Raw genomic sequence first — 15625 nt, 5'->3', positions numbered from 1 at the left:
GCCGGGGTCCCAAGCCAGCAAGCTCAGACTCACTCCAGGGTCGTCAGTCCTGGGGCACGTTGTACCATAGCCCCCCACCCTTACTCAGTCTAATAGCCTCGATCCTGGTAGGGCCATGTTTTCCTCTAGATGAATATACTATCCACCCAGAGTACTAGCAAGCGCAACCTTCCAGTGTGCATTGTATCATTGTACTAAGGTGGCCTGGAGCTTAAACCACCTCTTCGAACAACACTACACTTGATCTTAGCCAAAAGGCCGAGAAGCGATAACCAGAATTGGTTTGGGCCTCGAGTGGCACCCTGGCCTATGCCGGACACATCTTAGGGAGAGAGAGCGAGAGGGAGACAAACCCACGCCTACACAAGACATTTTGTCACCCAAGCCAACCCTTGAAAAGGCTGCTTTGCAGAGCAAAAACAAGAAGAATGGTGCGTTTTGCAGCCGCCGCCCACTGCAATGAATCTGAATAACTCCTCCTTTAGGGCGCAAGCAACTCCCCTCCCCCTTGCAGTCTTTCCAATTCACGATACAAAAAGACGGACAGGACAGGTTGCCTGACTTTCCGTCACTGCCACCCTTTGCCATCCTTACCCGTAGAAAGCCCTTTCATCATCCCCAAACCCTAATCTTTTCCCTTTCCTTCCCAGCCCCCAAACCCTGCCCTCTGTACCTTTCTCACCACCCGCTTCCCTTCTCCTGTCATCCCCCTACCACCCGGGAAAAAAAGAGATTGCCCCCTCCTTCCACTAGCCCACCCTCCCACCCAAAGAACAACTTCTTCTGCGCAGCTTGTTTTCTAGGCAGCAGCGCTATTGTGATGTCATCGGGGGGCATTGTGACAAGCCGCCAGTGTTCCGTCTCTTCATGTTGTGCACAGTTCAAACGGAAAATACATCAACAGGCAGACTACAGAAAAGCTTACTATCAAAGGTTAGAGGGGGGCTTTCTCAGAGGGCTTTTTACAGTTTTTCTATTCCCAATTAGCCGTTTAAGTGTACTTATTGAAAGTAGTAATTCTTTCATAGGCCGCCCTTTCTTAGTATTTGACGTTCCTTATATTGCGGTATGAGGCTTCGCAGTAGGTTGCAAACATTCATCACCCATGACTGTCCCCAATTGAGCTCAGAAGCTCAATGTCTATCATGACCTCTCTTTTAGAATGTCCAAGAGCAAGCAAACTATTCCTCCAGGAGAGGGCGCCAACAGACTACTAAAGAGATCATCATTACTCAAAGAAAACCCCAAAAACCAATGCATGATAGGAATAAACAGGTAACTTTCTTTGGAGTGGAAGCGGAGAGATCGCACCAGATGCCAATTCTAGATCTTATCACACCTGTGGTCACTGCAGCAGCAGGTGAATCCACTTTGTCCAAAAGGGATCTATTCCATTCAATTGCAAATGATCTAGATAAGACAGAGAACTGCAGCACGGGGACATAGCCGAGTTGGTCAGGTTGAGTGGTGATGAGTTTGCTATTTGGATGAATAAAGAAAGTCAAAAGTGTGAAAGATAAAAAACAAAAGGAGGAAGTGTGAAAAGTGAATGGGCCAAATTGAGGTGCATATGAAGACGTATGCTTTCTTCCAATTCATTAAATCGGGCTAATATGAATCAGGTGAATTGAGTTCTGCTTTTGGAAACTGGGTTAAGAAGGGGTGCACCGTTCCTGGAGGTACTGCAATACCAGGTCAATGCGTGGAGTGGACAGAGCAAGCTCTTTTTCCATCTCCCTGTTCTAAAAATCCATTTAATATATGGTCCCCAGATAGGGGACGTATCAGATATTAAACTGATAAGAACAGATTTTTGATTTAATGAAGCTTTCCAAAGCACCACAAAAAATGCATGACCGAAGTCACACCAAAAACAGTGCAAAGGCTAGGATTCGTGTGGACCCCACCGTGAGGAGAGGGTCCCCAAAAATCAACCCCGTCCCTCCGAGCCAGAAGGCCACAGCAAGGGTCAGGGATCTTCGGTGCTCTCCCAAGCCGAAGCCTGGTTGAGCCTTGTCGTTGCTCCCAGCGTCCACCCAGGCATCTTACCCAAGTGGAGTAGAGAGCTACTAGTTGTTGGTTTCGCAGCCGAAACTGCCCGGACCGTCAACCGGTGTTGGTTTCTCAGCCCAAGGCTAACCGGACCTCCAACCGGGTGTTGGTTTCTCAGCCGAAGCTGACCCAGACCTCCAACCGGGTGTTGGTTTCTCAGCCGAAGCTGACCCAGACCTCCAACCGGGTGTTAGTTTCTCAGCCCAAAGCTGACCAGACCTCCGACCGGGATTATAAAAATTTCCCTTCCTAGCCAGAAGGCCGGGATAGGGTAATATGCTCAAAAAGTATGAAAAGGCAAGGTACGGTGTGCTACAGAGCCCAAGGCTTGCCGGGGTCCCAAGCCAGCAAGCTCAGACTCACTCCAGGGTCGTCAGTCCTGGGGCACGTTGTACCATAGCCCCCCACCCTTACTCAGTCTAATAGCCTCGATCCTGGTAGGGCCATGTTTTCCTCTAGATGAATATACTATCCACCCAGAGTACTAGCAAGCGCAACCTTCCAGTGTGCATTGTATCATTGTACTAAGGTGGCCTGGAGCTTAAACCACCTCTTCGAACAACACTACACTTGATCTTAGCCAAAAGGCCGAGAAGCGATAACCAGAATTGGTTTGGGCCTCGAGTGGCACCCTGGCCTATGCCGGACACATCTTAGGGAGAGAGAGCGAGAGGGAGACAAACCCACGCCTACACAAGACATTTTGTCACCCAAGCCAACCCTTGAAAAGGCTGCTTTGCAGAGCAAAAACAAGAAGAATGGTGCGTTTTGCAGCCGCCGCCCACTGCAATGAATCTGAATAACTCCTCCTTTAGGGCGCAAGCAACTCCCCTCCCCCTTGCAGTCTTTCCAATTCACGATACAAAAAGACGGACAGGACAGGTTGCCTGACTTTCCGTCACTGCCACCCTTTGCCATCCTTACCCGTAGAAAGCCCTTTCATCATCCCCAAACCCTAATCTTTTCCCTTTCCTTCCCAGCCCCCAAACCCTGCCCTCTGTACCTTTCTCACCACCCGCTTCCCTTCTCCTGTCATCCCCCTACCACCCGGGAAAAAAAGAGATTGCCCCCTCCTTCCACTAGCCCACCCTCCCACCCAAAGAACAACTTCTTCTGCGCAGCTTGTTTTCTAGGCAGCAGCGCTATTGTGATGTCATCGGGGGGCATTGTGACAAGCCGCCAGTGTTCCGTCTCTTCATGTTGTGCACAGTTCAAACGGAAAATACATCAACAGGCAGACTACAGAAAAGCTTACTATCAAAGGTTAGAGGGGGGCTTTCTCAGAGGGCTTTTTACAGTTTTTCTATTCCCAATTAGCCGTTTAAGTGTACTTATTGAAAGTAGTAATTCTTTCATAGGCCGCCCTTTCTTAGTATTTGACGTTCCTTATATTGCGGTATGAGGCTTCGCAGTAGGTTGCAAACATTCATCACCCATGACTGTCCCCAATTGAGCTCAGAAGCTCAATGTCTATCATGACCTCTCTTTTAGAATGTCCAAGAGCAAGCAAACTATTCCTCCAGGAGAGGGCGCCAACAGACTACTAAAGAGATCATCATTACTCAAAGAAAACCCCAAAAACCAATGCATGATAGGAATAAACAGGTAACTTTCTTTGGAGTGGAAGCGGAGAGATCGCACCAGATGCCAATTCTAGATCTTATCACACCTGTGGTCACTGCAGCAGCAGGTGAATCCACTTTGTCCAAAAGGGATCTATTCCATTCAATTGCAAATGATCTAGATAAGACAGAGAACTGCAGCACGGGGACATAGCCGAGTTGGTCAGGTTGAGTGGTGATGAGTTTGCTATTTGGATGAATAAAGAAAGTCAAAAGTGTGAAAGATAAAAACAAAAGGAGGAAGTGTGAAAAGTGAATGGGCCAAATTGAGGTGCATATGAAGACGTATGCTTTCTTCCAATTCATTAAATCGGGCTAATATGAATCAGGTGAATTGAGTTCTGCTTTTGGAAACTGGGTTAAGAAGGGGTGCACCGTTCCTGGAGGTACTGCAATACCAGGTCAATGCGTGGAGTGGACAGAGCAAGCTCTTTTTCCATCTCCCTATTCTAAAAATCCATTTAATATATGGTCCCCAGATAGGGGACGTATCAGATATTAAACTGATAAGAACAGATACTACACTTGATCTTAGCCAAAAGGCCGAGAAGCGATAACCAGAATTGGTTTGGGCCTCGAGTGGCACCCTGGCCTATGCCGGACACATCTTAGGGAGAGAGAGCGAGAGGGAGACAAACCCACGCCTACACAAGACATTTTGTCACCCAAGCCAACCCTTGAAAAGGCTGCTTTGCAGAGCAAAAACAAGAAGAATGGTGCGTTTTGCAGCCGCCGCCCACTGCAATGAATCTGAATAACTCCTCCTTTAGGGCGCAAGCAACTCCCCTCCCCCTTGCAGTCTTTCCAATTCACGATACAAAAAGACGGACAGGACAGGTTGCCTGACTTTCCGTCACTGCCACCCTTTGCCATCCTTACCCGTAGAAAGCCCTTTCATCATCCCCAAACCCTAATCTTTTCCCTTTCCTTCCCAGCCCCCAAACCCTGCCCTCTGTACCTTTCTCACCACCCGCTTCCCTTCTCCTGTCATCCCCCTACCACCCGGGAAAAAAAGAGATTGCCCCCTCCTTCCACTAGCCCACCCTCCCACCCAAAGAACAACTTCTTCTGCGCAGCTTGTTTTCTAGGCAGCAGCGCTATTGTGATGTCATCGGGGGGCATTGTGACAAGCCGCCAGTGTTCCGTCTCTTCATGTTGTGCACAGTTCAAACGGAAAATACATCAACAGGCAGACTACAGAAAAGCTTACTATCAAAGGTTAGAGGGGGGCTTTCTCAGAGGGCTTTTTACAGTTTTTCTATTCCCAATTAGCCGTTTAAGTGTACTTATTGAAAGTAGTAATTCTTTCATAGGCCGCCCTTTCTTAGTATTTGACGTTCCTTATATTGCGGTATGAGGCTTCGCAGTAGGTTGCAAACATTCATCACCCATGACTGTCCCCAATTGAGCTCAGAAGCTCAATGTCTATCATGACCTCTCTTTTAGAATGTCCAAGAGCAAGCAAACTATTCCTCCAGGAGAGGGCGCCAACAGACTACTAAAGAGATCATCATTACTCAAAGAAAACCCCAAAAACCAATGCATGATAGGAATAAACAGGTAACTTTCTTTGGAGTGGAAGCGGAGAGATCGCACCAGATGCCAATTCTAGATCTTATCACACCTGTGGTCACTGCAGCAGCAGGTGAATCCACTTTGTCCAAAAGGGATCTATTCCATTCAATTGCAAATGATCTAGATAAGACAGAGAACTGCAGCACGGGGACATAGCCGAGTTGGTCAGGTTGAGTGGTGATGAGTTTGCTATTTGGATGAATAAAGAAAGTCAAAAGTGTGAAAGATAAAAAACAAAAGGAGGAAGTGTGAAAAGTGAATGGGCCAAATTGAGGTGCATATGAAGACGTATGCTTTCTTCCAATTCATTAAATCGGGCTAATATGAATCAGGTGAATTGAGTTCTGCTTTTGGAAACTGGGTTAAGAAGGGGTGCACCGTTCCTGGAGGTACTGCAATACCAGGTCAATGCGTGGAGTGGACAGAGCAAGCTCTTTTTCCATCTCCCTGTTCTAAAAATCCATTTAATATATGGTCCCCAGATAGGGGACGTATCAGATATTAAACTGATAAGAACAGATACTACACTTGATCTTAGCCAAAAGGCCGAGAAGCGATAACCAGAATTGGTTTGGGCCTCGAGTGGCACCCTGGCCTATGCCGGACACATCTTAGGGAGAGAGAGCGAGAGGGAGACAAACCCACGCCTACACAAGACATTTTGTCACCCAAGCCAACCCTTGAAAAGGCTGCTTTGCAGAGCAAAAACAAGAAGAATGGTGCGTTTTGCAGCCGCCGCCCACTGCAATGAATCTGAATAACTCCTCCTTTAGGGCGCAAGCAACTCCCCTCCCCCTTGCAGTCTTTCCAATTCACGATACAAAAAGACGGACAGGACAGGTTGCCTGACTTTCCGTCACTGCCACCCTTTGCCATCCTTACCCGTAGAAAGCCCTTTCATCATCCCCAAACCCTAATCTTTTCCCTTTCCTTCCCAGCCCCCAAACCCTGCCCTCTGTACCTTTCTCACCACCCGCTTCCCTTCTCCTGTCATCCCCCTACCACCCGGGAAAAAAAGAGATTGCCCCCTCCTTCCACTAGCCCACCCTCCCACCCAAAGAACAACTTCTTCTGCGCAGCTTGTTTTCTAGGCAGCAGCGCTATTGTGATGTCATCGGGGGGCATTGTGACAAGCCGCCAGTGTTCCGTCTCTTCATGTTGTGCACAGTTCAAACGGAAAATACATCAACAGGCAGACTACAGAAAAGCTTACTATCAAAGGTTAGAGGGGGGCTTTCTCAGAGGGCTTTTTACAGTTTTTCTATTCCCAATTAGCCGTTTAAGTGTACTTATTGAAAGTAGTAATTCTTTCATAGGCCGCCCTTTCTTAGTATTTGACGTTCCTTATATTGCGGTATGAGGCTTCGCAGTAGGTTGCAAACATTCATCACCCATGACTGTCCCCAATTGAGCTCAGAAGCTCAATGTCTATCATGACCTCTCTTTTAGAATGTCCAAGAGCAAGCAAACTATTCCTCCAGGAGAGGGCGCCAACAGACTACTAAAGAGATCATCATTACTCAAAGAAAACCCCAAAAACCAATGCATGATAGGAATAAACAGGTAACTTTCTTTGGAGTGGAAGCGGAGAGATCGCACCAGATGCCAATTCTAGATCTTATCACACCTGTGGTCACTGCAGCAGCAGGTGAATCCACTTTGTCCAAAAGGGATCTATTCCATTCAATTGCAAATGATCTAGATAAGACAGAGAACTGCAGCACGGGGACATAGCCGAGTTGGTCAGGTTGAGTGGTGATGAGTTTGCTATTTGGATGAATAAAGAAAGTCAAAAGTGTGAAAGATAAAAAACAAAAGGAGGAAGTGTGAAAAGTGAATGGGCCAAATTGAGGTGCATATGAAGACGTATGCTTTCTTCCAATTCATTAAATCGGGCTAATATGAATCAGGTGAATTGAGTTCTGCTTTTGGAAACTGGGTTAAGAAGGGGTGCACCGTTCCTGGAGGTACTGCAATACCAGGTCAATGCGTGGAGTGGACAGAGCAAGCTCTTTTTCCATCTCCCTGTTCTAAAAATCCATTTAATATATGGTCCCCAGATAGGGGACGTATCAGATATTAAACTGATAAGAACAGATTTTTGATTTAATGAAGCTTTCCAAAGCACCACAAAAAATGCATGACCGAAGTCACACCAAAAACAGTGCAAAGGCTAGGATTCGTGTGGACCCCACCGTGAGGAGAGGGTCCCCAAAAATCAACCCCGTCCCTCCGAGCCAGAAGGCCACAGCAAGGGTCAGGGATCTTCGGTGCTCTCCCAAGCCGAAGCCTGGTTGAGCCTTGTCGTTGCTCCCAGCGTCCACCCAGGCATCTTACCCAAGTGGAGTAGAGAGCTACTAGTTGTTGGTTTCGCAGCCGAAACTGCCCGGACCGTCAACCGGTGTTGGTTTCTCAGCCCAAGGCTAACCGGACCTCCAACCGGGTGTTGGTTTCTCAGCCGAAGCTGACCCAGACCTCCAACCGGGTGTTGGTTTCTCAGCCGAAGCTGACCCAGACCTCCAACCGGGTGTTAGTTTCTCAGCCCAAAGCTGACCAGACCTCCGACCGGGATTATAAAAATTTCCCTTCCTAGCCAGAAGGCCGGGATAGGGTAATATGCTCAAAAAGTATGAAAAGGCAAGGTACGGTGTGCTACAGAGCCCAAGGCTTGCCGGGGTCCCAAGCCAGCAAGCTCAGACTCACTCCAGGGTCGTCAGTCCTGGGGCACGTTGTACCATAGCCCCCCACCCTTACTCAGTCTAATAGCCTCGATCCTGGTAGGGCCATGTTTTCCTCTAGATGAATATACTATCCACCCAGAGTACTAGCAAGCGCAACCTTCCAGTGTGCATTGTATCATTGTACTAAGGTGGCCTGGAGCTTAAACCACCTCTTCGAACAACACTACACTTGATCTTAGCCAAAAGGCCGAGAAGCGATAACCAGAATTGGTTTGGGCCTCGAGTGGCACCCTGGCCTATGCCGGACACATCTTAGGGAGAGAGAGCGAGAGGGAGACAAACCCACGCCTACACAAGACATTTTGTCACCCAAGCCAACCCTTGAAAAGGCTGCTTTGCAGAGCAAAAACAAGAAGAATGGTGCGTTTTGCAGCCGCCGCCCACTGCAATGAATCTGAATAACTCCTCCTTTAGGGCGCAAGCAACTCCCCTCCCCCTTGCAGTCTTTCCAATTCACGATACAAAAAGACGGACAGGACAGGTTGCCTGACTTTCCGTCACTGCCACCCTTTGCCATCCTTACCCGTAGAAAGCCCTTTCATCATCCCCAAACCCTAATCTTTTCCCTTTCCTTCCCAGCCCCCAAACCCTGCCCTCTGTACCTTTCTCACCACCCGCTTCCCTTCTCCTGTCATCCCCCTACCACCCGGGAAAAAAAGAGATTGCCCCCTCCTTCCACTAGCCCACCCTCCCACCCAAAGAACAACTTCTTCTGCGCAGCTTGTTTTCTAGGCAGCAGCGCTATTGTGATGTCATCGGGGGGCATTGTGACAAGCCGCCAGTGTTCCGTCTCTTCATGTTGTGCACAGTTCAAACGGAAAATACATCAACAGGCAGACTACAGAAAAGCTTACTATCAAAGGTTAGAGGGGGGCTTTCTCAGAGGGCTTTTTACAGTTTTTCTATTCCCAATTCGCCGTTTAAGTGTACTTATTGAAAGTAGTAATTCTTTCATAGGCCGCCCTTTCTTAGTATTTGACGTTCCTTATATTGCGGTATGAGGCTTCGCAGTAGGTTGCAAACATTCATCACCCATGACTGTCCCCAATTGAGCTCAGAAGCTCAATGTCTATCATGACCTCTCTTTTAGAATGTCCAAGAGCAAGCAAACTATTCCTCCAGGAGAGGGCGCCAACAGACTACTAAAGAGATCATCATTACTCAAAGAAAACCCCAAAAACCAATGCATGATAGGAATAAACAGGTAACTTTCTTTGGAGTGGAAGCGGAGAGATCGCACCAGATGCCAATTCTAGATCTTATCACACCTGTGGTCACTGCAGCAGCAGGTGAATCCACTTTGTCCAAAAGGGATCTATTCCATTCAATTGCAAATGATCTAGATAAGACAGAGAACTGCAGCACGGAGACATAGCCGAGTTGGTCAGGTTGAGTGGTGATGAGTTTGCTATTTGGATGAATAAAGAAAGTCAAAAGTGTGAAAGATAAAAAACAAAAGGAGGAAGTGTGAAAAGTGAATGGGCCAAATTGAGGTGCATATGAAGACGTATGCTTTCTTCCAATTCATTAAATCGGGCTAATATGAATCAGGTGAATTGAGTTCTGCTTTTGGAAACTGGGTTAAGAAGGGGTGCACCGTTCCTGGAGGTACTGCAATACCAGGTCAATGCGTGGAGTGGACAGAGCAAGCTCTTTTTCCATCTCCCTGTTCTAAAAATCCATTTAATATATGGTCCCCAGATAGGGGACGTATCAGATATTAAACTGATAAGAACAGATACTACACTTGATCTTAGCCAAAAGGCCGAGAAGCGATAACCAGAATTGGTTTGGGCCTCGAGTGGCACCCTGGCCTATGCCGGACACATCTTAGGGAGAGAGAGCGAGAGGGAGACAAACCCACGCCTACACAAGACATTTTGTCACCCAAGCCAACCCTTGAAAAGGCTGCTTTGCAGAGCAAAAACAAGAAGAATGGTGCGTTTTGCAGCCGCCGCCCACTGCAATGAATCTGAATAACTCCTCCTTTAGGGCGCAAGCAACTCCCCTCCCCCTTGCAGTCTTTCCAATTCACGATACAAAAAGACGGACAGGACAGGTTGCCTGACTTTCCGTCACTGCCACCCTTTGCCATCCTTACCCGTAGAAAGCCCTTTCATCATCCCCAAACCCTAATCTTTTCCCTTTCCTTCCCAGCCCCCAAACCCTGCCCTCTGTACCTTTCTCACCACCCGCTTCCCTTCTCCTGTCATCCCCCTACCACCCGGGAAAAAAAGAGATTGCCCCCTCCTTCCACTAGCCCACCCTCCCACCCAAAGAACAACTTCTTCTGCGCAGCTTGTTTTCTAGGCAGCAGCGCTATTGTGATGTCATCGGGGGGCATTGTGACAAGCCGCCAGTGTTCCGTCTCTTCATGTTGTGCACAGTTCAAACGGAAAATACATCAACAGGCAGACTACAGAAAAGCTTACTATCAAAGGTTAGAGGGGGGCTTTCTCAGAGGGCTTTTTACAGTTTTTCTATTCCCAATTAGCCGTTTAAGTGTACTTATTGAAAGTAGTAATTCTTTCATAGGCCGCCCTTTCTTAGTATTTGACGTTCCTTATATTGCGGTATGAGGCTTCGCAGTAGGTTGCAAACATTCATCACCCATGACTGTCCCCAATTGAGCTCAGAAGCTCAATGTCTATCATGACCTCTCTTTTAGAATGTCCAAGAGCAAGCAAACTATTCCTCCAGGAGAGGGCGCCAACAGACTACTAAAGAGATCATCATTACTCAAAGAAAACCCCAAAAACCAATGCATGATAGGAATAAACAGGTAACTTTCTTTGGAGTGGAAGCGGAGAGATCGCACCAGATGCCAATTCTAGATCTTATCACACCTGTGGTCACTGCAGCAGCAGGTGAATCCACTTTGTCCAAAAGGGATCTATTCCATTCAATTGCAAATGATCTAGATAAGACAGAGAACTGCAGCACGGGGACATAGCCGAGTTGGTCAGGTTGAGTGGTGATGAGTTTGCTATTTGGATGAATAAAGAAAGTCAAAAGTGTGAAAGATAAAAAACAAAAGGAGGAAGTGTGAAAAGTGAATGGGCCAAATTGAGGTGCATATGAAGACGTATGCTTTCTTCCAATTCATTAAATCGGGCTAATATGAATCAGGTGAATTGAGTTCTGCTTTTGGAAACTGGGTTAAGAAGGGGTGCACCGTTCCTGGAGGTACTGCAATACCAGGTCAATGCGTGGAGTGGACAGAGCAAGCTCTTTTTCCATCTCCCTGTTCTAAAAATCCATTTAATATATGGTCCCCAGATAGGGGACGTATCAGATATTAAACTGATAAGAACAGATACTACACTTGATCTTAGCCAAAAGGCCGAGAAGCGATAACCAGAATTGGTTTGGGCCTCGAGTGGCACCCTGGCCTATGCCGGACACATCTTAGGGAGAGAGAGCGAGAGGGAGACAAACCCACGCCTACACAAGACATTTTGTCACCCAAGCCAACCCTTGAAAAGGCTGCTTTGCAGAGCAAAAACAAGAAGAATGGTGCGTTTTGCAGCCGCCGCCCACTGCAATGAATCTGAATAACTCCTCCTTTAGGGCGCAAGCAACTCCCCTCCCCCTTGCAGTCTTTCCAATTCACGATACAAAAAGACGGACAGGACAGGTTGCCTGACTTTCCGTCACTGCCACCCTTTGCCATCCTTACCCGTAGAAAGCCCTTTCATCATCCCCAAACCCTAATCTTTTCCCTTTCCTTCCCAGCCCCCAAACCCTGCCCTCTGTACCTTTCTCACCACCCGCTTCCCTTCTCCTGTCATCCCCCTACCACCCGGGAAAAAAAGAGATTGCCCCCTCCTTCCACTAGCCCACCCTCCCACCCAAAGAACAACTTCTTCTGCGCAGCTTGTTTTCTAGGCAGCAGCGCTATTGTGATGTCATCGGGGGGCATTGTGACAAGCCGCCAGTGTTCCGTCTCTTCATGTTGTGCACAGTTCAAACGGAAAATACATCAACAGGCAGACTACAGAAAAGCTTACTATCAAAGGTTAGAGGGGGGCTTTCTCAGAGGGCTTTTTACAGTTTTTCTATTCCCAATTAGCCGTTTAAGTGTACTTATTGAAAGTAGTAATTCTTTCATAGGCCGCCCTTTCTTAGTATTTGACGTTCCTTATATTGCGGTATGAGGCTTCGCAGTAGGTTGCAAACATTCATCACCCATGACTGTCCCCAATTGAGCTCAGAAGCTCAATGTCTATCATGACCTCTCTTTTAGAATGTCCAAGAGCAAGCAAACTATTCCTCCAGGAGAGGGCGCCAACAGACTACTAAAGAGATCATCATTACTCAAAGAAAACCCCAAAAACCAATGCATGATAGGAATAAACAGGTAACTTTCTTTGGAGTGGAAGCGGAGAGATCGCACCAGATGCCAATTCTAGATGTTATCACACCTGTGGTCACTGCAGCAGCAGGTGAATCCACTTTGTCCAAAAGGGATCTATTCCATTCAATTGCAAATGATCTAGATAAGACAGAGAACTGCAGCACGGGGACATAGCCGAGTTGGTCAGGTTGAGTGGTGATGAGTTTGCTATTTGGATGAATAAAGAAAGTCAAAAGTGTGAAAGATAAAAAACAAAAGGAGGAAGTGTGAAAAGTGAATGGGCCAAATTGAGGTGCATATGAAGACGTATGCTTTCTTCCAATTCATTAAATCGGGCTAATATGAATCAGGTGAATTGAGTTCTGCTTTTGGAAACTGGGTTAAGAAGGGGTGCACCGTTCCTGGAGGTACTGCAATACCAGGTCAATGCGTGGAGTGGACAGAGCAAGCTCTTTTTCCATCTCCCTGTTCTAAAAATCCATTTAATATATGGTCCCCAGATAGGGGACGTATCAGATATTAAACTGATAAGAACAGATACTACACTTGATCTTAGCCAAAAGGCCGAGAAGCGATAACCAGAATTGGTTTGGGCCTCGAGTGGCACCCTGGCCTATGCCGGACACATCTTAGGGAGAGAGAGCGAGAGGGAGACAAACCCACGCCTACACAAGACATTTTGTCACCCAAGCCAACCCTTGAAAAGGCTGCTTTGCAGAGCAAAAACAAGAAGAATGGTGCGTTTTGCAGCCGCCGCCCCCCACTGCAATGAATCTGAATAACTCCTCCTTTAGGGCGCAAGCAACTCCCCTCCCCCTTGCAGTCTTTCCAATTCACGATACAAAAAGACGGACAGGACAGGTTGCCTGACTTTCCGTCACTGCCACCCTTTGCCATCCTTACCCGTAGAAAGCCCTTTCATCATCCCCAAACCCTAATCTTTTCCCTTTCCTTCCCAGCCCCCAAACCCTGCCCTCTGTACCTTTCTCACCACCCGCTTCCCTTCTCCTGTCATCCCCCTACCACCCGGGAAAAAAAGAGATTGCCCCCTCCTTCCACTAGCCCACCCTCCCACCCAAAGAACAACTTCTTCTGCGCAGCTTGTTTTCTAGGCAGCAGCGCTATTGTGATGTCATCGGGGGGCATTGTGACAAGCCGCCAGTGTTCCGTCTCTTCATGTTGTGCACAGTTCAAACGGAAAATACATCAACAGGCAGACTACAGAAAAGCTTACTATCAAAGGTTAGAGGGGGGCTTTCTCAGAGGGCTTTTTACAGTTTTTCTATTCCCAATTAGCCGTTTAAGTGTACTTATTGAAAGTAGTAATTCTTTCATAGGCCGCCCTTTCTTAGTATTTGACGTTCCTTATATTGCGGTATGAGGCTTCGCAGTAGGTTGCAAACATTCATCACCCATGACTGTCCCCAATTGAGCTCAGAAGCTCAATGTCTATCATGACCTCTCTTTTAGAATGTCCAAGAGCAAGCAAACTATTCCTCCAGGAGAGGGCGCCAACAGACTACTAAAGAGATCATCATTACTCAAAGAAAACCCCAAAAACCAATGCATGATAGGAATAAACAGGTAACTTTCTTTGGAGTGGAAGCGGAGAGATCGCACCAGATGCCAATTCTAGATCTTATCACACCTGTGGTCACTGCAGCAGCAGGTGAATCCACTTTGTCCAAAAGGGATCTATTCCATTCAATTGCAAATGATCTAGATAAGACAGAGAACTGCAGCACAGGGACATAGCCGAGTTGGTCAGGTTGAGTGGTGATGAGTTTGCTATTTGGATGAATAAAGAAAGTCAAAAGTGTGAAAGATAAAAAACAAAAGGAGGAAGTGTGAAAAGTGAATGGGCCAAATTGAGGTGCATATGAAGACGTATGCTTTCTTCCAATTCATTAAATCGGGCTAATATGAATCAGGTGAATTGAGTTCTGCTTTTGGAAACTGGGTTAAGAAGGGGTGCACCGTTCCTGGAGGTACTGCAATACCAGGTCAATGCGTGGAGTGGACAGAGCAAGCTCTTTTTCCATCTCCCTGTTCTAAAAATCCATTTAATATATGGTCCCCAGATAGGGGACGTATCAGATATTAAACTGATAAGAACAGATACTACACTTGATCTTAGCCAAAAGGCCGAGAAGCGATAACCAGAATTGGTTTGGGCCTCGAGTGGCACCCTGGCCTATGCCGGACACATCTTAGGGAGAGAGAGCGAGAGGGAGACAAACCCACGCCTACACAAGACATTTTGTCACCCAAGCCAACCCTTGAAAAGGCTGCTTTGCAGAGCAAAAACAAGAAGAATGGTGCGTTTTGCAGCCGCCGCCCACTGCAATGAATCTGAATAACTCCTCCTTTAGGGCGCAAGCAACTCCCCTCCCCCTTGCAGTCTTTCCAATTCACGATACAAAAAGACGGACAGGACAGGTTGCCTGACTTTCCGTCACTGCCACCCTTTGCCATCCTTACCCGTAGAAAGCCCTTTCATCATCCCCAAACCCTAATCTTTTCCCTTTCCTTCCCAGCCCCCAAACCCTGCCCTCTGTACCTTTCTCACCACCCGCTTCCCTTCTCCTGTCATCCCCCTACCACCCGGGAAAAAAAGAGATTGCCCCCTCCTTCCACTAGCCCACCCTCCCACCCAAAGAACAACTTCTTCTGCGCAGCTTGTTTTCTAGGCAGCAGCGCTATTGTGATGTCATCGGGGGGCATTGTGACAAGCCGCCAGTGTTCCGTCTCTTCATGTTGTGCACAGTTCAAACGGAAAATACATCAACAGGCAGACTACAGAAAAGCTTACTATCAAAGGTTAGAGGGGGGCTTTCTCAGAGGGCTTTTTACAGTTTTTCTATTCCCAATTAGCCGTTTAAGTGTACTTATTGAAAGTAGTAATTCTTTCATAGGCCGCCCTTTCTTAGTATTTGACGTTCCTTATATTGCGGTATGAGGCTTCGCAGTAGGTTGCAAACATTCATCACCCATGACTGTCCCCAATTGAGCTCAGAAGCTCAATGTCTATCATGACCTCTCTTTTAGAATGTCCAAGAGCAAGCAAACTATTCCTCCAGGAGAGGGCGCCAACAGACTACTAAAGAGATCATCATTACTCAAAGAAAACCCCAAAAACCAATGCATGATAGGAATAAACAGGTAACTTTCTTTGGAGTGGAAGCGGAGAGATCGCACCAGATGCCAATTCTAGATCTTATCACACCTGTGGTCACTGCAGCAGCAGGTGAATCCACTTTGTCCAAAAGGGATCTATT

At 47.3% G+C, this 15625-nt stretch overlaps 8 non-coding genes across 8 annotated transcripts; all 8 read right to left on the bottom strand.

Annotated features, from left to right (window-relative positions):
* Window positions 1-1657: 1657 nt before the first annotated feature.
* LOC142280091 (U2 spliceosomal RNA) lies at window positions 1658-1850 on the bottom strand. Its single transcript, XR_012742454.1, has one exon. It is a non-coding gene; the product is annotated as a U2 spliceosomal RNA (small nuclear RNA).
* Window positions 1851-4038: 2188 nt separating this feature from the next.
* Window positions 4039-4229, bottom strand: LOC142280084 (U2 spliceosomal RNA). Its single transcript, XR_012742449.1, has one exon. It is a non-coding gene; the product is annotated as a U2 spliceosomal RNA (small nuclear RNA).
* Window positions 4230-5616: 1387 nt separating this feature from the next.
* On the bottom strand, window positions 5617-5807 carry LOC142280043 (U2 spliceosomal RNA). The gene has a single exon (XR_012742411.1). It is a non-coding gene; the product is annotated as a U2 spliceosomal RNA (small nuclear RNA).
* A 1387-nt stretch (window positions 5808-7194) lies between these two features.
* On the bottom strand, window positions 7195-7387 carry LOC142280089 (U2 spliceosomal RNA). Its single transcript, XR_012742452.1, has one exon. It is a non-coding gene; the product is annotated as a U2 spliceosomal RNA (small nuclear RNA).
* Window positions 7388-9576: 2189 nt separating this feature from the next.
* Window positions 9577-9767, bottom strand: LOC142280040 (U2 spliceosomal RNA). The gene has a single exon (XR_012742409.1). It is a non-coding gene; the product is annotated as a U2 spliceosomal RNA (small nuclear RNA).
* A 1387-nt stretch (window positions 9768-11154) lies between these two features.
* On the bottom strand, window positions 11155-11345 carry LOC142280039 (U2 spliceosomal RNA). Its single transcript, XR_012742408.1, has one exon. It is a non-coding gene; the product is annotated as a U2 spliceosomal RNA (small nuclear RNA).
* A 1387-nt stretch (window positions 11346-12732) lies between these two features.
* Window positions 12733-12923, bottom strand: LOC142280038 (U2 spliceosomal RNA). The gene has a single exon (XR_012742407.1). It is a non-coding gene; the product is annotated as a U2 spliceosomal RNA (small nuclear RNA).
* Window positions 12924-14313: 1390 nt separating this feature from the next.
* On the bottom strand, window positions 14314-14504 carry LOC142280037 (U2 spliceosomal RNA). Its single transcript, XR_012742406.1, has one exon. It is a non-coding gene; the product is annotated as a U2 spliceosomal RNA (small nuclear RNA).
* Window positions 14505-15625: the final 1121 nt, after the last annotated feature.

The sequence above is a fragment of the Anomaloglossus baeobatrachus genome, unplaced genomic scaffold (assembly GCF_048569485.1).
Source record: "Anomaloglossus baeobatrachus isolate aAnoBae1 unplaced genomic scaffold, aAnoBae1.hap1 Scaffold_448, whole genome shotgun sequence".
Lineage (NCBI taxonomy): Eukaryota > Metazoa > Chordata > Amphibia > Anura > Aromobatidae > Anomaloglossus > Anomaloglossus baeobatrachus.
This window is presented reverse-complemented; position numbering and strand designations above follow the sequence as displayed.